Below are 23,462 nucleotides of genomic sequence, written 5' to 3'. Positions count from 1 at the left end.
AAGAACCTGTTCATTTACATTCAAAGTATCTATTTCATTGTTTTACTTGAAGCATATTCTTAGTTGCTTTTGAGATAATGGTACTCAAATTTCATAATGTTAAAGGACAGCGTGACAGAATCCATTTGAAAGATAAAAGAGCAGTGATCATATGTCTTTGCTAATCTGAATTACACAAAGGGCTATCTGACTTCAGTTAGCTCCCCTCAGTAACAATTGTATAGGTTATATTGAATGCATGATTAAGATTTATATCCTATAGAACACAACATTCATTTAAGACTACCATCATTATTGTCAGGTACTTTATTGACACTTTTATGGGTTAGAGTTCATGTGCACAGTGACTAAGAAAAGTCACTTTACTGTTACATCGTGGATAAGAAATAAGAGATCATCCAATTTTCCAAGACATGTTTCTCCTATTCTTTATCAGCATACTTCTATCAACATATTTAGATATTTGTGGCAGGTTAATACAGGCCATTTTCACCTGGCAACAACATCAGCCCTTAGCAACAGTAAGTGTTTATTCAGACCACTGGTAACACTGAGTCAAAATGGAAGATCAGACTACAGAAACCTTTGGATGATGTATGTCAGGAATTTTCAGGTATTATTTCACCTTGGCAACAGTCTCATTTAATTCCCTAGCAACTCTGAATATAAACTCAGTTTTGAGTTTTTTTCTGTTTAAAATTACCTCTTGAGAACAACTAAGATGATTCCCTTATTAACTTTAATGATATTCAGTGTTTCACTTATTCCTCGTTTCAGATAAATGGCAGAAATCAATATTGCATAGTAGTGCTCTAGATCTATGCAGTATGTCTCGGCTTGAGAGTTATGAAAATTAAGATGGTAGAACTGTAATTTAATGTTATTCTTCTACTTCTGTTTACATGCTTGTATGCAGCTGCTATTTCAGAAACTTTTATTAGTACTATACATGTACAAAAATCATTGTGTTCATCCATCAAACTTCTTGTATCCTGCCTCAGTAAGATTTTATATAGTTTTGAAAATAAAGGCCTACATATTCTTTGACTGGAATCTTTAAAGAGAAAATACTTTGTCCCTGAAGGGAGTAGAAGGTCTCCACTGCTATTTTATTCTCATTCATATGTATCCCATTTACTTATCCATTGGTACAGAAGTATCAGCTAAAATCATACACAGTCTATTATGAAAAATATCCCCTTTATTTGTCATTCGATTAGAGTAATATTTCTGTAGTGTGGCATATCTTGTGGTGGATTATTATCTAGCAGTGGCTCCTCTGTGTGTTAGCATATTGTATAAATTTCATTTTCTACAAGTACCTCAATATATAGGGATTATTCAATTTCACTTTTTCTGTTTAAAGAGCCTTCTGGACTCCATATTTGAATATTTAAAGAAATATGATCCCACATTTCATTGTGTAAAAACGTCTTTGTGTATACCATAGAATTCAAATGAGAAAAAGGAAGGAAAAAAGCAAAGCAATGTGAATGATTACAGAGCTTGCTAGTTCTGTTTGTGTCTTCTGGTTTTCTGGTCGTTACTGCCTGTTTCCTTATTCCATTGCAATAACAAACCATCTCTCTCTCTCTTTTTCTCCCTTCCTTCCCCCCTCCCCATGGCTTAATGGTCTGCCTTGGATATGAACTTTGTCCTATTTTCAATTTTTAGTGCTGAATTTTGTTTACACAGCCTTGCTAGTGTCCATATGGGTTTTAAGCAAAAAAATAATTTTACATGCTCAGAGGAAGCTTGTGTTTGTAGGAATATAAGTAATCTGACTCACAAACACAGTAACTTTTCAAACTGTTTTGCAGACCAGTCTTGAATTCTATGCCTTAGGACTTGCCCACACGCTAAGCAATATTATTCATCTTATCTCATCATGAAGCACTGATCTGTTCCAAATCTTACCTACAAATTATTTTCTTTTATATAATATACACATTGTAAAGGTGCATATGCAGTCTTTTCTACATATCCTTTCTGCATCAGCAACTAGACACAGAGGACATTGCTTATTGTTATCATGGGCATGTTTCAAAATTTCTCCACTTACCACAGTGTATTTCCACTTAACTAAACTCAATTGCAGCTTATTAAAAACAAGGTCCTCTTGATCATAAAATAGCCTCATAGCAACAATAAGCTACAGCACATTAAAACAGCAACAAAAACCCTAAACAACTTAAACCCTAAAAATGTCTCTTAATTAAAAATAGCACATTTGTTTGAATAAGAAAATGTACAACAAAATGTAGTGAAATAAATTATCAATTAGCAATATTATCATCCTTGAGTTACTTGTGTCCATTTTGTATTCTATTCTTCTTGAGGTATGAAAATTCTGTTAGCATATCAGACAAGAATGTGATTTCTGGTATGGCAGTTCTGTATATGGTGTTAATATACCTGATTATGTCCTAAAGTCATGTTCTCACATGAAGTCACATTTTTCAGATGAACCTGCAAGTATATCTTTGCATAACAGCACAAAAAATATGCACACATACTAATATATCCTCAGGTTTACAATCTTTAGATAATAGGGAGAACAAGTCAATATATTGTGAAATCTGACATCAGGAATTCTTCATGAAGAAACTGAAGTCAGAGTTTAATATGTATTATTACCATGGAACCTACTACTACCTGTGTTCTTTTTGTAAGCCCTTCACATTGAATTTACCTTCAGAATACCAAAACTGCAAATTTGCTTATCAACTTTTTAAAGAGAATTGAGCAAATGATAATGCGTCAACCCTTCTCTGGCTATAAAGACTGGTTAAGACACGATTAAATGGGAATTTATCAAAAGAGTTAGACAAAGGTACAAGTGCTGCAAAATGGCAGAGAAGTTCAAGTATCACCTACAGAAATGAGTAAGACACCACATTAAAAATTTATTCTCATTAACTTATCTTTGAAGAAAAAAAGAAAAAATTTTACTGGATGAATGAACAGTTTATTTACTTTGAGAAAAACATGTACAATGGGTTTAGGCTTTAATAATGGAATGATTTGAGAACTACTATTCAGACAGAAATTTCTGGTATGGGTGTAAAATAAAAAATTCTTTTAAGATTAATTTCTGATGCTAATTAAGGGCCTGATTCAGATCCCGTCTTGAGGCCCAGGAAAAATTATCCATTGCGTTCAGTAAATTTTTGAACCACTCCTATGAGTTCTCTACGATAACAGAAAAATGCTGAATATTGTAATTAATATTTTAAAAAGCAGTTAATGAGTTTGCAAAGGAAAGATGAATACTGAAATTCTGGCATCATGAATATGATGATGTCAAGATAGACTATTAAATCAGAATACAGAGATTTACTTATGTATGTATTGTCAGTTATAAATAATTTTGCAAATTTGAAGAGGGTATTCAAAAGTAGTTCTGAGATTTCTTATTTATTATAGCTGGACTTGGGGAAGATCAAAACACTGGAAATTAGTCAGAAAAAATAACACAATAGGAAATGCAAAAATATTTAAAGCTTACACATCACTGGAAATATATTTTTAAATGGAAAACATGGGCAATACATTTTTGGAGGTGAAATGAATCAAAATAATAAACTTTCACTAAGTGGAAAAGTCTTGACATGTCCTACACAAGATAGGAAAACAAATGGTTGATGTAAAATACTTGCAAACATTGTTCTATAATGTAATATATCTCAAGAGATTTAAGGTTTCACATGTCACCAGTAAGACCACAACTAATATTACTTAAATTATTTTTTCTGGAGTGGATACACTTTATTGCAGTGTGTGTTGCTGTTGTTAATCATTTTATTGACTGAAGTTCATTCCTGTGCAGAGGATCTGTCCAATACATATGGAGAGAAACTAAAACTTGCTCTTGCAAACACTTAAACATCTGCTTATTTTTGCATAAGTAAGGAGCTCTTCTCAATTTTATCAGGCTTGCTGATGTGTATAGACTTCAGTGTTCATAAATGTTTCATAATATCACTGTTGAGAAAGATTGTGTGCTAAATGTGTGGTGCATTATCTTGTACTAGCCCTCACTGTAATGGTAAATTTTGTTTGTTCTGCAGAAATAGTAAAAAAAGTCAGTTACTTGATTCCCTAATTAGTACATACTATGAAAATTAAAGATATGATCCTACAGTCCTTACTTTTGACTCAGAGAATACATTTTATTGATGGTAAATGGACCCACATATAAAAGGTGCAAAAGATACAATAGCATTTAAATTAGCAGAATTTTCACTACTTTCCTGCAGTGCTTCTGAGTAAGTTATTCCTTGAAGAAAAACTGCATATTTAGGCTTTTTCAGTAATAAATAAAAATAACAAAGATTGATGGAAAATTTTAGAGTATCAGCTTTTATGTGGAAGATTGTCACTGAAAGCCAGAGGAAAAAAAAGTGGGTTAGGAGGTCTGCTGAAGAGGACCAGGTGACTGGATGCTGAAGACAGTGTCTGCCTAGAAAAAAAAAAAAAAAAGGAAAGTAATGGAAACACCAATCTGCTCCAAAGCCAACTAATAATTTTTAAGTGATAGTTCCCCTGACTAGAGAGAGGGAAAAAAGTATTCAGATTTGAGATCCAGAGATAGCAAAGACTGATGAATAATAAACAGAACTCATTATATCATTTTATTTGGAGAACTTCATAAAAAGTTAACATCCAAAAGGCAAATTTTAACCGTGTCTCTTCAGCAGTGGATGTCCTCAAGAAAAATTGAACTGATGTTTTTAAACTATTCTGACAAACAGAACAGAAAATTCTCCAGTAGCAGAGAGACAATTCTTCATTTATCTTAATTACATTTTAACTCCCAAGTATAATAAAAGTTGCCCATTAGATACGTTATTTATGGAATGACAGAATATGTAATTTACTTTCTAAAAATATGCCTTTCCTCTGAACTATTTTTTAAATACACTTGTATTATTTATTGTTATGTTTTTGGAAATACATGTCCTAAATTGCCTTAGAGCACAGTGACATTCCTTTGCTCAATATATTTAACACTCAGTTGGTCACTTGCATTCAATGCTTACTGAAGGAGCTAAATCATGTATAATTTATGTCTCTTACCCTGTCAGCAGAGCTTCACTTTGACTATTCACATGTGAAAAATTACTCATTCATTTAAGTATTTTCAAAATCTTCCCTTTAGTTTAGAGGGAAGGAGGTATTTGGGAAGTTGACTTTTTTGTGTCTTTTGTTGAAATTACAGGTGAAAGGAGCAGCTAGAGTAAAACCCACTAAATAATCTAATTTTTTATCTTTATAAATGGAAGCTACTCTTTATTGCACACTTTGCTAAAGCAACTGGAAGCAGGTGGCAAGAGAGTAGGAACTGTAATGAAATCTAGAGCCATGGTGACATACTTCCTGAATAGATAGTATACAGCAACAAAAAAAAAATTACACAGGTATGGTGTTATCTTTTTGACTCTTCTCTTTTACATGAATTCACAGTTTCACCATGACCAAAAGTTGTTTTCTCTGGCAAGCATGAACGCATTTCTGTGAAAAACAACTTTTATATTTTCTGTCTTTAAGGATTTCATGCACCTCCTAATGATTTTCCATCAAAAAACCCAAAACCAAGTATAAGAAACCTGACAAAATATTTCATGATAAATTGTTAGAACCAGTTTAGAATATTGTTCCCTTAGATATCTCCAAAAATACAGTAAAACTACTGTGGGGACATAAAAGCAGAGCAAGATCCAAGGGCAGATTAAAATGAACAAGCAATAGAGCTGTTCTGTTTAGCTTAGCCTGGCACAGAAACCTCCATCAAAAATAGCAGTACAAAAAAAAAAAAAAAAAAAAAAAACAACCAAAAAAAAAAAAATGTGTTGATTGTTGTAGTGTCTCTTCTTGGGCCCTGAGGCATCTGCTGCACAGAGAACAGATGCTTGGATTTGGATTACCTTCCTTTCATTTTTGTGTCTGCTGCCACAGTTCCATAAACTGAATAAAAATTGGCTTTAGCCATATCTCTTCTGTTCATTCTTCTTCTTTGGCCAGCAGTGTAGGGAGAATATGGGAGAAGTCAGCATGGTGCACATAAGATCTACCCACTGTTTCCCAACTATGAGCAAGGTTCCAGCCAAGGTCCTGGAGGATGCGGTGTCCCTAAGCCAGCCCATCCTCCATCCTCCACTCCTGTAAGACAGGAAAGTGGAAATAGGGAAGGCAGGAAGACTTCCTTGACCCATGTTGGACATAAACATACAGGTATTAGAGGCCTTCTGCAGTAACAAAAGCATGCCAGTTTCACTTCTCTGCACAGGCTTTAACATACACTGACCAGGTTCCTATAACGTGACTTTAATTGTTAGAATTTGAAATGTGTTGATGTTTGCTAAGGAAAACTGTAACTGTCTACCTGTTTTTTTGAAACATGCATGAAGTAGAGTTGTTCAGTCAAGGTATTTGATTGCTCCAGAACTGTGTTCAGGAACAGCAGTATTAAAGTAGCAGCTCTCCTCTCCACCCAGGTTATTTTGACTAAGAAAACACTAAAAGTTTTGGTAGAAAATTGAGGATAAGTGAACATTCTGCTCTGAAAAATATAATCTAGGAGAGATTTCCAAGTAATATAAGAATCTGCCTGTGCTACTTGGAAACCCACTGCCCTAGTTTTGGCCAGGACTTGGAGGTTATTCTATACCACCTCACATCATTGCTGAGGGGAAGGGACTCTCTGGCTTCCAAGAAGAAGGCTGTGGCTTACAGTCGAAAAATATGGTGGCATAGTCTGCCATTTTTCATTGTCTGGGGGTCTGGAGTGAGCATTTTTGCATGTGTATACTTTTTTTTTTTTTTGTATACTTTTGTTTTTAATACTGTTGCTGCTACTGTTTGTTTTCTCATCTCATTGCTGTTTCCAGTAAATTGTTCTTATCTCAACCTGTGATCTTCACCTTTTTTGTCTCCAATTCTCAACTCCATCCCGCCACAGTGGGAAGGCAGAGGGTGGGGCAGGGAGCAAGAAAGTATCTGGTTCGGGAGAGTCTTGGTGGGGGCACTGAATTGGGGAGTATATTCCTAAACCACAACACCCACACAAAAGTACTTTTTCTATTTCTCTGTCAGAAATTATGGAGAATAGCTCTGTGATTGTCTTTCAATTAAATAAAAAAAGAATGCTAATTTTAAAATCTTCAACTGCGGTTCAGAACACAAATTCAAACTGAAGATATTTTGTCTCTATGTCTTGAACCTGATAAATCCTTTGTCATTGTTAGATCCCCTGGAAGAAAATATTTCTGCTTAATAGAAAAGTGCAGCACCTTTTAAAAGCAAATTCCTCTTTAGAGCTGCCTTTCGAACTCATAGAGGGAGTCTCTGTAAGTTAGCTGAGTATTGAATTGGGTTCTTATGTTTGCATTTTCTCAATTTGAAAATATTTATTGTTTGCATGCAAAAAAACAAATATAGTGCAAATATGTTCTAAGCATCAGATCTATTAAAATTATTTCTTTTCCCACAATGAAAATTAATATCCATTTCAATGCACTGAAGAAGACTGAGTTTTTACATTTTTATAATTTGAAGGACAATTTTTTGCCTTTTGTATTTTATGGATATACTGTTACATAGACTGAAGCCTGAGAAAGCATGTGTATTTTAAATTGTATAGAACCTTTTTACTGCTAAGTATTAAGTACTCAATACACAGGATGCTCTCTTCACTTGGATTCAGAATTGAAAAGTAAAAATGAATCTTGCTTGTGACAATTTGTAACATAAATTCTTTAACTAAATAATTTATAATTCAATTCACAAAGTTTTGTTTTGCTTCTTTCTTTTTTTCTTAGGTGAGAAATTCAGTGGACAGCAGCAAAATCTACAAAGCTTCAAAGTAAGATTTTACATATACTCATTTTCTAAGTGTTAATTTTCTTTTTCTAAAAAGCCTATGAATTCTTATGGCTTATTTTGTGTTGTAAACCACAAACTTCTTTCTACTTAACAATACTTATTGCATCTTGTAAAATGTATTCATTTTGAAATTCAGATTTCTTCTGGTTTGGAAGAGTATAATCCTTGAATCGGTAGATTGTATAATAAATACATAGATATATCCTAAGGTGAAGAAGTGAGATCATAGTTCAGATTTCGCAATTTTAGACAAAAATAAAGTCTGACTGCTACTGGGTAATTCCTAAGTTGTGCTACAAATTAAATAGAAATTTACTCAATGCGTTTAATGATTAGCAACAGTAACAAGAAAGGATACTGAGCACTTCCAGACTTCTGTTTTATGTGACATCTCACACTGGTCTCTGTACAATGAATAATACTCACCTATAAAGGCAGAGTAAGACTGGAAAGCAATACACTGATTCTTGAGAGAAAGTATACTGCTAGCTATAGCTGTATGAAAAAGGTGTGTCAAACTTTTAGTACTCTTTCTACGTACTTTGTATAAGTTAATACGATGGTCAGGCTCATGAGACCTGACCAATCTATTTTTAATGAGTAAGGCAGGGTATTAAATGAAGTAGATAAGTCCATAGTGAGAAAGAATTTAAGATTAGTAAAGCAATAAGATTAGTAAAGCAAATTTGTGATTATTTTATATATATACAGGCAGTTTGGTAATTTAGAATACATTTAACATATTATATATATATTATAATGTATAAGAAATTTGAGGGTGTTGGTCATATTGTGAAAGCTAAATTATTTCTGCGTTCAAGAGGAACCTTCAAGTTTCATACATTAAGCTATTAAGTTTAAAACATTGATAGCAGAGCTGAAAAACATGGTGAAAATAATATCACATGTTTACCTTGGGTTATTAAGCTATTTAGAGAGGTGAAATTATGGAATTATTTGTTGAAAAAGATAGAAGAGTCCTAAGATAATCCTGTGAATCATAAACTTTTAGGTGAAATTCAGCATGCAGGAAATGTGAAGTTGTACTCCATGAGAAAAACAGTTCCAATATCACAAGCTCTCATATTCTGAAATTGGTTAATTTTCATCCAGAGTTAGATAGTTTATCTCAAAGGTAAATACAGCAAAATATATAAAGCAAATAAAGAAAATATATAAAGTAAATATATAAAGTAAATAAAGTAAAAGTATATACAGCAAATAAATCAGGCAAGATGAGGAGCAGGACAAAAAGGATGATCAAAAATACTATATATACAGTACATATATACACACTATATTTACTATAGAGAGAGAGCATATATATGTGTGTGAGTGTGTATATATATATATATATACATTATTTATATATATAATAGCTATATATCTAGCATTCTTCAACCTGGAACAGAGATAAAACAAGAAAAGGTCATGCAGAGGTTTATAAAATCATGTCTGATGTGTAGAAAGCAAAACAAAAAGCTTATCATTCATTCTTTATTCCAGTACAAAAACTATAGTCTGAAAAGTGAAAACAACAAATACAAAGTTCAGAATAAATACAGTTTATAGGAAAGATATAAAAGGTCTTCCAAAAAATTATTTGGGATTCATATTTACCATAGACTCAATGGAAAACCAGAAAAAATGAAAAAGTGGAAGAAAAATTCCATTAAGCTGTAAATACATTGATACTCCCTCTGGCCTCAGAAACCCCCTAAGGAGCAGGCATGTGGATACATGCCCAGGGGTAGTAACAGTATATATTTGTGCTGTTCCTACACTTCCCAAAATTCTATTATTAGCCACTTGATACCCCATGGGAGCTATTGTATTATAAAAATCTTTGGCCTTTCTTGCTTTTATGGTACAGCTTATAGAATATGCTATCAATTGGAAAGCAACACATAAAAATATAACTAGTGACTTAAATAAGCTACCAGATACATTCCTTAGCCTCTTTCTTGCTTCCCTGTTTTTATGTAATTTTATCATTTGTTTCATTCTGAATCTTTTGTTAAATGAGAGTGGCAATACCAGAACTCTATAAACCTTGCTGTTCAGTATGAAGTTCCAACAATATTCATCTTTGCTTAGGTAAATCATGTTGCATAATCATAGCAAGCACAGTTTTGTGCAGCCATCAATGGAAGGGGCTATGCTAAATCATATGAGACTTAAAGAAATGTCAGCATTTTCTTCTTAGATATTCCTCACTAAGATGTTTTCAGACAATAGTACAGTGGGAAAAGCACTACAGGTAAGAAAGAAAACAGACCACGTCAAGAGAGGTTGTTGTAACTAGGAAAAAAGGGAACTTATGAATATGAGAGAGAAAAAATGAAAATTATAGATTAACAGAAATAAGCTACTTAACTAAGACATTCCTCTCTGTTCAAAATTTCACTGATATTTAACTTTTGAAGAGAAAAATTATTCTTTAAAGTATTGTCTAATAAAAGTATTCAATAACTGGGTTTACTTTATTGGGAGACTTTTTCATTTGTTTGAGATTTTTTGTTTCATTATTTTTAATGTGGAAAGGAGCAAATATTAAAAATCTCAATATGAAAACACTGGACAATAAGAGAGAAACTGTGTTTCCCACAGTCACCAGCACCATGTTCCTTTTTATTCTTTATTTTCCATATTGGCACTAGCCAGATAAGTTTCTGTTCTTTCTGGCCTGTATGTTGATAAGGGGTTGATGAGCACTCACACTACCCTACTCTTGGACAGGGGCTGTCCAAGGACTGTCTTTATCTGCAGAGGTACTACTTAGCAGCGTCACCCTTGATCAGTATAAGGCATTACTTTAAAATATTCTCTCTATCTCTCTGTCTTTTATGTTTCAAGTCAGAGAGAAATAATGGAGACAAACACTGAAAGGTGGTGTCTAGAGCTAATTGACTAGCATATTTAAAGTGGGTTGTGGTTGCTTAGAAACATTTATAGCCTGTAACAGAAGCCTGATTATTAGTCTGCAGGGCAATGTAGGACAAGATGTTTTTACAAGTTCAAGATTCACAGTGAAAGATGGTCTGTAGCTTAATATTAAAGGGAAATACATTTACAAATTTTTTTTACATTTTAAGTCCAATTAAATAACATTATTGAACAAATTTTGAGCAATGCTTATATTAGTGCAGTAAACAGAAACTCAGTGTCATGACAACTGTGGGCCAACTTGCTGTTTATTCTGGAGGGCCCTCTGTTAATTCCAGAAGTAGTTATTTCTTCTTTGTAGCTCATCTTGAGAGTAGGCAATTTATTTAATTATAGTAAAGTGCATATTATGTAGGAAGAATCTGACTACAGAGATCAAAGGACACTGAGATTTGTAAAGTGTAGCAATCTTTTATTATACAACAACATTATAACAAAAATTTGAATGGGAGGGAATACTCAAAGCCTGAACTCTGTAGAGGGTACAGCAAGCAATATGTCCTGCAAAGGTACTGGTATTTCTAAATCAGAAGACTTACTAAAAGTTTCTAAAATAAAGTAAATCTATAACCAACTATATTTTTATGATGAAATCTCATTATTTAATTATGTATTTCAAAAAAACCTTGAATAATCCCTATGATGTCATTTGTCTTGGACAAAATGACAAAAAATGGTTAGTCTTTCTAAAGTATGTCTTAAATTTCTTCACAAAGGATGGGTGAAGTCTCGGGGACTTTTGATTTCCTAAGTAGTGTATTTCTATTTCCCTGCTATGCATGAAACAGTTCAGACTTCTGCTGTAGCAATGAGGTCACTTAAAGCATTGAGTCATGGATCCTATAAAAACTGGCAGGTTTATAGGATGCCTTTTTCCTTCCTGAATCTGAGCAAAAAATATTATGCAAAGGTACAATAGGAAGAATTCTCTATCTGGCTGAAATCTACATTTAGACTCAGTGTTAAATAAAACATATGCTACCAGGATGTCAAAGTAAACGTAATCATAAAAATATAATTCTTCTATCCTTTTTAGTTATCTATCTTGAGAAGACATTATAAATTATGAAAAATATTCAGTAGCTTTCTGAACAAGACTAATCTTCTCTGGTGATTTCTTGAGTTAAGATTCTGTAGAAATAGCCAGATTTCTGAGCCCTATGGACTTTCAGGGCAAGCTTCCTTTTACCACCACTGACTAAATCTGAGACTAAATCTGAAATGAAACAGGAAGATTATTTAGCCATAAATTGACTGATAATAGCATCACACGAAACAGCCATGTGTAATAAAATGTTGTCACCTACATGAACTAAACCACTGAAAACTCGAATTGAAATCACCATCCCAACTTCCTATAACTTAAATCATTATATATCACCATGTTATTTTAACAGTATTCACAAGACAACTGTATTATTCAGGATTGTACTATGTCTTTAACAAATATTAATAGAATAAGCAACAAAGTAAAGCTGATGTTATTTCCTGTAGATTAAATCTTTTTTACTTTATAATTTAATAGAAAGCCATTAAATGAAACTATTATTGGAAAAGATATACCCAGGAACTCTATTTAGGAGATTTGCAGCTAAAAGCATATTACACCTCTGGACAGCAATTAGGGAAATGGGAATGACTTCTTCATCCCAGTGAGTCATATGCCCTTTTTGGCTTGAAAAAAATTATTGTTTTGAAAAGGTTAGGGTTTGTTGTAAGATAACTCACTGGGACATAAAATTGTCAGAAGATATTTCAGAAAGTAGAATCAGTCTTATCATTTGATATTATTTACTTACTATTTTCACATCAAGAACTTAATTAAATAAGTTCATAGATGTAATTTTTAATATCTATTAGAGAAATGATTAGGCTCCCAAGATTACAGCACTGGGTTATCTAGCAGTTACCAAAGAGGAAAAATTCTTCAAATAGTTTCTCTAATTTTATATAGTGTGTTCATGGAGTAGCAAGAGCTCTGTGAGGGATGTTTTTGCTTATAAAGATGACATATTTGAAGGTGACCAGAATAATTTGTGGGATGATGAGTAAGAAGTATGTCCGACTCAGACAATTTCTTGTTCTAATTCTACTGGATCAGAGTGAATAACTTATTTTTGGAGTTACTAAAAAAAAAAAAGGTTGAGACAGCCGACAAAGGATATCTTTACAGTCCACATAAAAAATCTGCAGGAGTTTCTAAATTAATTACCTTTACAGATAAAAGCAGTGCAAATGTTTCTGTATAAAATAAATTGGAATTATGAGCCTTTTGGAAGAATTCTTACATCATCTGTAATTTGAACTAACTTGACTATCCTAGAATGAAATTATAAAAATACTTCTTCAACTACTAATGTAAGGATAATCTAATTACCATTATTGTTTTTAAATAATAGAGTAAAATTTTATAAACCTTAAAATGTACAATAGTTTATGCCCTCTGTCTTCACCTAGACTGTTAATGGAAATCCAATATTGAAAACGACCCTTTAAACTGTACCACCATCCTACAGAAGGGATGTTATCTGTCTCTTTCCTTCAGACTCACAGGAGATTGTTTTATCAATTGGAAATTGAGAAGGAAAGAACTTCATACTGATGTATTAAAAAGGCATGACTTGTGATTTATCATGTTAAAAATTGGTTCGAAAAGACCACTAAGTCAATTGAAATACAAAGAAGTACACAAGAACAAAAGCAAATGGCAAGTTGTGCACTGTCCTATGCTATTGACTAGCTCATTATACTATACTGCCTGCTGTGCATGATCATTTACATAATTAACACCTCTTCATGTCTAAGTTTGCATAAAGGCACCAAGAACTTGTTTCTTCAGCCGTTTTAGCTCTCATTACTGAGTTCTGAACATGTGATCATACAGCCAAGGGAGCAGTTGCACTCCTTGTGCACATTTAAATTCAGTGTGAATCTTTCCCACTTGTATAGAAGTAGAATTGAAGTTACGGTGGGATGAGAATTTCTCTATTTTTCCTTCAAGTAGGAATGTGTAACGTTGACCACAGTGAATACCTTGATTTGAGTTCTACCATTTATTAACTGGATAAACGCATGAAAATAGACCTGGGGATACCTTAGATGGGTATCTAACTGAACTTTTACTCCATTTAAGGACTCTATCAGCACAGACTATTTAATCACAAAACAGAATCTGCAGTTTCCAGTGGTTGGAAATGAAACTGCCATGTTACCTTTTTGTTTACAAGAGGCAAAATTAGCTGAAGCTGCGAATCTAAACATGTTTGGGACTGGTTCCATTCCAGTTTTATTAAACCTGCTATTAATATGCTATTTTCTTTTTTGGATGCATTAAAATTGTGAGGACTGAAAAGAAAATTATGGTCTAGACACCATCAATTAATGTTGTAAGTCCCGTTCTCTTGCTGTGGGCACTGCATATCTTAATAACATGCTTAAAGTTTTAGCTTATTGTTTCCCTTAGTTGGATGCTGCTATTGGATATTTTTTCTTATCCTGCTGTAATCACATATATTAGTTCATCTGACTTCTTCTCAGCTATCAAACTGATAATTATTAGACTGCTTAATAATATCTTTAATACTCATTTTACTATTTATTCATGTAGAGTTCCATTCTTTTTTCTTCCTGTAACCACTTTGTTCCAGTTTTGTGTGAAATAAAATGCTCACTGAAGCAAGATAGCTGTGATTCAAGAGCAGTACATCACTAGATATTTCTTCATAACCGTTAAACAGTGCTTGTTTGATGTAGGGGAGCAGAGTTGTCAGCCCTACAATAGGAAACCAAGCAACAAGAGAAGACTTCCTCACCGTTTTTAAGGTTTTATATTTGTACTGGACAATAAGACATGGCATCTAATAAATTGAAGAAGAGGGTGGGAAGTTATGTAGGATCATTCATAGAGTGTATTCTGAAGTGCTGTAAACACAAAAAGGTCAATAAGTTGCTAATATGGATGAGGTTAAATGTTTTCAGAAGAAGCAAGGAAGTATTTAAACCCTAAAACATGTCTTGAAGAGACTCCAGTCGGAGTGCTACACGACTTTGAATGTGCAAAAAATTGTGTGAAGTGCTCCTATGGGGGGCCAGTTGATTTTTACTGAAAAAAATTCACTACTAGGATCCACTATTTGGCAATCCAATGTCCCATTTCATCTTGTGAATCTCTACCCCATACTCCATCCCTAACACGTTTTCAAGTATCTTACTGCAAGATAGCTCAAACACATCCCTTTATTTGGATAATGATTAGTTACCAGACAAGTCAGAATTTCATTCAATCCGCAATTTTGTATCAATATTTTTTGCCCATTATGAAACAGATATGTGGACTTAAAAAAAAAAGTAAGTGGATACACGCATGAAAGAGTCTTTAACACAATTAGGAAAGTGGAGACCTTCTCTCTCTTCAGCATAGTCTAAAAGGTACTGGCTTGTTAAACTTATTAAAATAAGGGCTGAGAGGCTAATAAATACATTACAAATACATTAAATAAATATACTTTTTATAAATACATCTAGGGGATCAACACCACTTAGGAAAAACTTGATATAAAATGAAGCAGAGATCAACTGTTCAAATTCAAAGAATAAAAGTTAGTAGGTGTTTGTTTTAGTGTTTGCATTTTCCTTTTTAACTGTCAAAACTGTTAAATCCTGGAACAGCCACACATATAGTGAAGGGGAGGAGCCAACACAGTTTCAAGACAGCTTTCAATAAAACTCTTTGTGACTTAATGACAGGATAAGGGACATTCAGGCTGCTGGTGTGAAACTTCAGGAATTGGGTTTGTTGGGCTCCAGAGGGACAAAGGGAAGACAGCTGATTCTCTCATATCTAGCATTCTTTCAGAATTAATTAACTAGTATTTTGAGGTGCTATGCTGTATTGATCTCACTGTCTTTGGTTTAACTGTTTGTGAGGAGAGGTCAGGGGCACACTAACCTCTGCATCTCTTGTGCTGCACAGCTTGGCTTTGAGGCTCAGAGGTATTAGCCTTGTAGCAAATCAACAATAAACAATCAAAGCAGCAGTGATTTCATGATGTCATAGTTGTTCTCCTGAAGCCACTCAGGACCGCATCCTGTTTAGCATTATATCCTGTTTAAGAATGGTGGCTGGAATTATGAACCACAGGAAGAAAAAGTGAACCAGATTTAATAGACATTTGCAAACAGCTTTTTTCTGTCATTACCTATACCTTCCATGTCTTTCCTTTTTTTCTGCTACCTTTTCATTACTTACTCTATTTCAGAACACACATATATCCTTATCACCAAAACCCTGTATTTCTTCCTTTAATGGTAGTAAGACTAATATTTTTCTTCTGATGCACACAGAATTTCTTTTTCACTTTGTTTCTGCTAGTCATTTTGAAATGTAGGTTATGCATTGGTCTGTGTAGGAAAGTGGTTAGGCATTAAATTCATTATATTTGACTCAAGTTATTTTGTTTTAGGCTTTAAATTAGCAAGACAGTATCACTGTCAAGTCTTATCTCTGGCTCTCATTATGATTTTACATTTCAGCTAAAGGCTTTCTACTTACAGGAAAGTGAATGCCCATGGAAAACAAAGGAGCAATTCTCAGCTATGTTTAGAAGAAAGACAGTCATTCATCTGTGAACAAAAGCAAACCCTCAATTCCTAAAAAAATCACAACTCTAATATTACCAAAAGGAGAGCCGTACAGACTTAATATGGTTGTCATCCACACAGAATTTGTAGGAGTACATCTACAGTAGTGTCACATTATAAATTGTGCATATCTTCCTGTCAAATGGAATACTTCCTGTGCTCTGAATTATATTCTATAATTACTAATGCTAGTATGCCAGAAAGACTTTCTTGAAGTCAAAGGAATACTGCATTGTTTGAATCTATCATTAAAAGACTTATTAAAATATGTCTGAGAGCAATATGTGTGTCTAATTTACAATTATACACATAAGTTCTAAACTCAGTGGAATAGGCTTGCTTTTTATTTTTTTTTAGTTCAACATGGATGTCAAGTGGATTTTCTGTAAAATATCTTCCATAAAAGACACGTTCAATACTTCATGGTTTTCTTCCCACATCTTGTATTATTTTAAAAACATTTAGCAATAAGAATTTCATATAAAAGTTTATTCAAATCTTCCAAATTCTCAGTAAACGTAACTTTAGTACAACGGTTTAAGAAAACAATATCTTAATTTTTAATTAACAATATCTTAATTCTTTAATTCAAAGAATTACTTTGAATGCATAAGAATTATATTGAATGTCTCAACTTCATCACAGGTATTCCACCTCACACGCACACATTGTTTTAGAAAAGAGGATACAAGATGGCAGTAGAAATAGTCCTTTCATCATCATGGCTGGGCTTCGCGAACAAAGATTTGGGAAGGCTCTATCCACATTTGCTACAGGCACGCTGGTGGCTTATGAGGCCAATACGAGACAGACATATCCGATTGCAAAAGGCACAGCAGAAAGACTCCTTAGATGGTGTATTCTGCAAGACACGGTTCTTTCTGCATTGCCTTTTCTCCTCGAGAGTGATCCTGCGTGTGTTCTCAAAGGAGACAGCTGCGTTATAGATGGCATAGAAATAGTCCTTTAGACTTAGTTATAATAGCTGAATCTTAGATATATGCCAGTGTTGATGAGAATGAATAAGATCCTTGAATGTCAGTGGTTATGATCATGAAACACACCTCATTCTTGGTAGAGGTTAAGTCATTCATCTTTAAATAAACAGCCAATTATTTCATAGTGAAACCCAAAAAAGATGTTGGCATGTTTACTGTGTCCAGTGGGTCACAGTGCCAGAGATGCCTACACTGGCAGAAACATCCACCAGGAAGTCCATGGGGCACAGTGCAGAGACATACGGGTGAATTTGCTTGGCTCTAGAAGCAGAATACCATGTTCATGCAGCATTGCCCCTGAGCTATTGAGCTCTGTAAAGTGCCAGGGCTTGTTAGCTTACAGACTGTGCCTTGCTAGCAGAGGCGTACTGCTTCTAGATGAGAGCTGGCTTCTGTGCAGCTCCCATGCTCCCTGGTGCTGCTACGATCACATTAGGATGAGTGAAGTGGATGCAGGTGTCTTGATTGCTACAGTCTGGGCAGTTCAGTTCTTATAGGGGAAAAGGTTCCCCGTGCAAGTGCTTAATAAATGCTACACCACAGCAGACATGATATCTTATCATTACATTAAAATGATCATTGGCATTTGGTGCAGATACCAAATGAAATAAGCACTGAAACTGTAATAGCCTTAAATGATGTATAACTAATTTTTGGGCTTTGAGTTTTTCCCACACATCCAAAAGTTGAATAGTTTGTAAAACTAGATGGAATTTTAAAATTGCATAGGATTTTCTTATTCATATGTATGTGGATGATACTTTCTACCTAACAATATATTTTTTAAATTATAATGTAATTTTTAAAAATAATTCTTTTTCAGAATTAAAATATTTATCACAAGTTTTCATTAAATTTTGTAATTCATATCAACACTGTGTCACATAACTGAGCTGCAGAAAGCAATTTCATCTCCTAAAGGAACTGTTTCTCTGATTATTCAGCACTAACTACTCTCAGTTTCCAGACAGGTATTTTCCATCTCAGAGTATATCAACATAATATTTATTTCTAGAATTACATAACATCTTATTACTGCTGCTATTATTTCAAAATACTTAATGAAATATAAGAATTCAGTGCATTTTGAAGAATAAATTTAAAAAATATCCAAGAATATTTTTCCCAAACTGTCAGGAATTTTGCTTCAAAGCATGTTTTTAAAGTATTGTTATTCAAACAGTACACTGAGAAATGTATGAACCTCTTATATTTGAAAGTAGAAAGCCAAGATATGACTGGACTCTGAACTCAGAAGAGAAATTATCTGTCTTCCTCAAAAACATTCTTGTATTTTACTAATAATATTTTAACTAACCTACATCTATATCTGGTAGAGTATACACAAAGAAGTTAATATTTTTTTGTCTAGAACTGGGGATTGGCATATTTCTTAAGCTACTCTTGCCTGAAAGACTAGTTTGTCGTGGCAGATCTGTCTTAAGATGGATGGCAGGAGGAGAAGGAGAAAAATATGGGGTTTTACATTCTCCACTACATTCACTTAGACAGATGACGGGAACTACTAGATAATTTTTCAATGTTGTTTTTTATCTGTAGACCATTCCAATACTAACTCTTCTAATTATCTCTGTGGTGATCAGAAAGTAGTAAGAAGTCTGGGGTCTACATCTACTGCCTATTAAATACGTGTGTGTGTGTGTGTGTGTGTGTGTACATACTGTGAGCTCTTTGTATCATGAATAGTTACATATGATTTTTTGTTATTGTCGTTGCTGCTTCGTAATCTATTCCTATTCAAAATCAATGTCGAGGGGAAAGTGTGGTTCATATCGGATACTCAAGATTTCATTTTAGGCATGAACTTTAGCTCCACTCACTAGCTGGCCTTTAAAGGGCAAGGTAAATACCCAAAAAGTGAAAAATGATGCATTTGTATTCTTTTAAAACAAACAGAATTATGTTCTTAAAATCAAAGGTCATTCCTCTTTCTAGCAGTCTTTCAGCTTTTCTTTTCTTTTGGCTCCATAAAAAACAAGGAGTTATATTTCATTACTTACTCTTTCATTAGAGCCAGTAATGTTCTGAGCCTTTATGTAGTACATATATTATTAAGACATTGAATTGTGTTCCTTAATTTTTCTGGGATTGACAAAGTCAAAAACTTGCAGCAGAAATAATTTGATGTCAAATTAAAACAAAGTTAATGCATTAAAACCAGTAGGATATGATGTTTTGTTTAAACCAACAACTTTTTCTAATGAATAACATTTTCTTTCAACATCTTTCTTCCAAGTTCCTTTTAAAGAGAAAAGAGAGAAGGACAAAAAGAGAAAAGAACCACATCACAAGCAAACAAAAAAAACCCAACAAAGATTAAGCACTGTATAACTACAGCAAACTCAAAACAATCAGCACTTATTGCAAGTATGGGCTATTTGATAGTATTCAGTCAGCCCCATATGTTCTAAAGCCTATCATAGAATCATAGAAAAGTTTAGGTTTGAAAAGACCTCCATGATCATGTAGTCCAACTATTAACCCAGCACTCATAACACCACCCATAAAATGTGCCCCTTAGTGTCTCTGTGACATCTACAAGTCTTTTATGCATCTTCAGGGATGAAGACTCCACTGATTCTGTGGACAGCTGTTTCAATGCTTGACAACCCTTTTTGTGAAGAAATTTCTCTTAGTATCCAATCTAAACCTCCCCTGACACAACTCGAGGCCATTTCCTCTATCACTTGTTACTTGTGAGAAGACGCCAATCCCCACCTCTCTACAATGCCCTTTAGACAGCTGTAGAGAGCAATAAGGTTTCCCCTGAAGCTCCTTTTCTCCAGGCTAAGCAACCCCAGCAACCTCAGGTGCTCCTCACAGGATTTGTGCTCCAGGCCCCTCACCAGCTTTGTTGCCCTTCTCTGGACACAGTCCAGCACCTCAATGTATTTCTTGCAGTGAGAAAACTGGACACAGTTCTTGAGATGCAACCTCACCAGTGCCAAGTGCAGAGGGCCAATCACTGCCCTAATCCTGCTGGTCACACTATTTCTAATTCAAGCCTTGGCCTTCTTTCCCACCTGGACACACTGCTGGCTCATGTTCAGCCACAGTTGACCAACATGCCCGTTTCCACTGGGCAAGTTTCCAGACAAACTGATCCAAGCCTTTAGCACTACTGGGGGTTGTTGTGACCCAAAGGAAGGATCCACCACTTGGTCTTGTTGAATCTGTTGAATGTGAGTTCTCTCAGGAATGGTATGAGAGGACTCGTTACCCTGGACGTGGAGAAGTTTGAGGCACTCAACAACTTTTTCACCTCAGTCTTCACCAGCAAATGTTCCAGCCACACTACTTAAGTTGCAGAAGGTGAAAGCAGGGATTGGGGGATTGAAGAACTGTCCACTGTAGGAGAAGGCTGGATTGGAGACCATTTAAGAACCTGAAGTTTCACAAGTCCATGGGACCTGAGGAGATACATCTACAGGTCCTGAGGCAACTGGTCAAGGAAGTGGCTACAACACTATCCACCATATTTGAGAAATCACGGTGGTGCAGTGTAATTCCCACTGACTGGAAAAGGTGAAACACAACTCCCACTTTTAAAAATGGAAATAAGGAAGACCCATGGAACCACAGATTGGTCAGTATCACCTCAGTAACTGGCAAGATCATGGAGTAGCTCCTTCTGGAAACTATGCTAAGGCACATGGTAAATAAGGAGGTGATTGAACCAACATGGCTTCTCTAAAGGAAAATCATGCCTAACAAATTTGGTGGCCTTCTATGATGGTGTTACACCAATTGTGGACAAGAGAAGAGCAACAGAAGTCATCCAGCTGGACTAGTCCCCAGCATTTGACACTGTCCTGCACATCACCTTTGTCTCTAAACTGGATTCAACAGATTGACTGCTTGAATAAAAAATTGGCTGGATGGTCACATTTGAAGAGTTGCAGACAACAGCTCGATGTCCAGTTGGAGAGAAGTGATGATTGGTGTTCCTCAGGCATCAGTATTGGGACCAGCATTTTTTAACATCTTTGTCATGACATGGACAGTGGGATTGACCACACCCTCAGCAAGTTTGCCAATGGCACCAAGCTGTGTGGTGAGGTTGACATGCTGGAGGGTAAGGATGCCATCCAGAGGTACCTTGACAGGGTGAGAGATTGGCCTGCGCAAACATGAAGTTCAATGAGGCCAAGTGAAAGGTCCTATGCCTAGGTCAGGACAATCCCAAACACAAATACAGTCTGGGCAGAGAATGGATCAAGGCCAGCCCTGGGAAAAAGGATACTGGAGTGTTTGTGGATTAGAAGGTCAACATGAGACAACAGTGTGTGTTCACATCCCAGAAAGCCAAATACATCCTGAGCTGCATCAAAAGAGGCAAGTTGAGGGAGGTGATTCTCCTCTTTACTATGCTCTTGGGAGACCCCACCTGGAGCACTGCACCTGGAGTACAGCTCTGAAGCCTGCAACACAAGAAAGATGTTACCTGTTGGAAAAAGTCCAGAAGAGAGACACTGATATGATCACAGAGCTGGAACACCTCTCCTATGAAGAAAGGCTGTTCAGCCTGGAAAACAAAAGACTCCGGAGACACCTTCTAGGCCTTCCAGTACCTACAAGGGGCCTACAAAAAAGGTGGAGAGGGACTTTTCACGAGAGCATGTAGTGATAGGACAAGGGTGAGTGGCCTCAAGCTGAAGGAGAGTAGATTTAGATTAGATCTTTGGAAGAAATTCTTTACTTTGAGGATGGTTGAGTACTGCAATAGACTGTGAGATGATGTGAACTCCCCATACCTGGAAGTCAAGATTCAGGTTGCATGGGACTCCAAGCTACTCTAGTGGAAGGTGTCCCTGCCCACTGCAGAGGTGTTAGAACTACATGTTCTTTAAGGTCTTTTCCAACTCTAACCATTCTACGATTCTATGATTCCAACTTCATACAATTGGCCTTGATCCATTGATTCAGCCTCTCCAGATTCCTCTGTAGACCATCACAACCCTCCAATGTATCAGCACTCCTGATCAGCTTGGTGTCACCTGCGAACTGACTGAGGGGGGACTCAATTCCCTTGTTCAGATCACCAGTAAATTAAGACACTGAACTGAACTGGCTGTGGTACTGAGCCCTAGGGAACAACACTGGTTGTTGCTGCCCCCTGCATTCACCATTGCACTCTGGGCCTGGCCATCAAGGCAGTTTTTACCCAGTAAAGAGTACACCAGTCCAAGCCATATACAGCCAGCTTCTCCAAGAGACTGTTGTCGGACACAATGTCAAAGGCTTTACTAAAGTCCAGATAGACAACATCCAGCTTTTCCCTCATCCATAAGGTGAGTCACCGTGTCACAGAAGGAGATCATGTTGATCAAGCAGGACCTGCCTTTCACAAACCCCTGATGGCTGGGCCTGATCCCCTGGTTGTTCTTCATGTCTCACATGATGACATTTAGGATGATCTGTTCCATTATCTTCCCTGTCATGGAACAAGTTCAGACTGACAGACCTGTAGTTCCCTTCATCTTCCTTCTGGTCCTTCTTGTAGATTGGCATCATATTTGCCATCTTCATGTCAATTGAGATCATTTCAATTAGCCAGAACTGCTTTCCTGTATTTGTTCACATACACCCAGTGCACCTATGTAGCACTTTTCACTGAAACAAAACGCAGGGAATGTTTCCCAGACTTAAAAAGCCTTTCATTGTCTAGTTAAATAGAGGGAATAAAAATGACCATTTGGTAGTCATCAGTTTCAGCTAAAGCTGCACTTAAGGATCATGGCAGAAGCTGAAGGAATAACAGTGATCACCTTGAAATTTTTAATGCTGCTGCTTTTTTTCTTATGTAGATAGCTGTGGCTGTGCAATGTCTCACTGTCCCCTGATGCAGAAGTTTTCACTAGTTGTCAGTTCCCTCTGTCTCTTTTCCACTGATTGCATTCCTAGAGGAACTTTATTCAAAAACTTCCATTACAGAAATCTTTGAAAGGAGTACATACTAGTTCTTATTATAAC

At 35.4% G+C, this 23,462-nt stretch overlaps 1 protein-coding gene across 30 annotated transcripts in view; it reads left to right on the top strand.

The window, feature by feature from the left end:
- PTPRD (protein tyrosine phosphatase receptor type D) overlaps positions 1–23,462 on the top strand; it is a 1,159,674-nt gene that overhangs the window by 709,225 nt on the left and 426,987 nt on the right. For all 30 annotated transcript variants that reach the window (XM_064641432.1, XM_064641445.1, XM_064641443.1 and 27 more), the window contains exon 9: positions 7,821–7,864. The gene's annotated coding sequence lies outside the window, so the exon portion shown is untranslated. The remainder of the gene's footprint in view (positions 1–7,820; positions 7,865–23,462) is intronic.

This window comes from Pseudopipra pipra, chromosome Z, assembly GCF_036250125.1.
Source record: "Pseudopipra pipra isolate bDixPip1 chromosome Z, bDixPip1.hap1, whole genome shotgun sequence".
Taxonomy (NCBI): domain Eukaryota; kingdom Metazoa; phylum Chordata; class Aves; order Passeriformes; family Pipridae; genus Pseudopipra; species Pseudopipra pipra.
The sequence above is the reverse complement of the archived record's forward strand: the minus strand, read 5'-3'. Positions and strand labels throughout refer to the sequence as shown.